We start from the raw sequence: 201 nt of genomic DNA, 5'->3' as shown, positions 1-201 counted from the left end.
TATAGGGTCTGCATTGTAGGAGTGACATCAATACCGTATTAAAGTATTTACATTTTATAGGAGTGACATAACGATGGAGTGCCAAAATCAAAGTAAAAATCTATTAAAAAAAACATGAACCAATGAATTGTTAATATATTTCATATTTGTTTAATTCTTGTTCTCTATCAATGAAATTATCTCAGAGGTCAAGAGAGCACA

The sequence above is a fragment of the Penaeus monodon genome, chromosome 22 (assembly GCF_015228065.2).
Source record: "Penaeus monodon isolate SGIC_2016 chromosome 22, NSTDA_Pmon_1, whole genome shotgun sequence".
NCBI lineage: Eukaryota > Metazoa > Arthropoda > Malacostraca > Decapoda > Penaeidae > Penaeus > Penaeus monodon.
Note: the sequence above shows the minus strand (reverse complement) of the source record.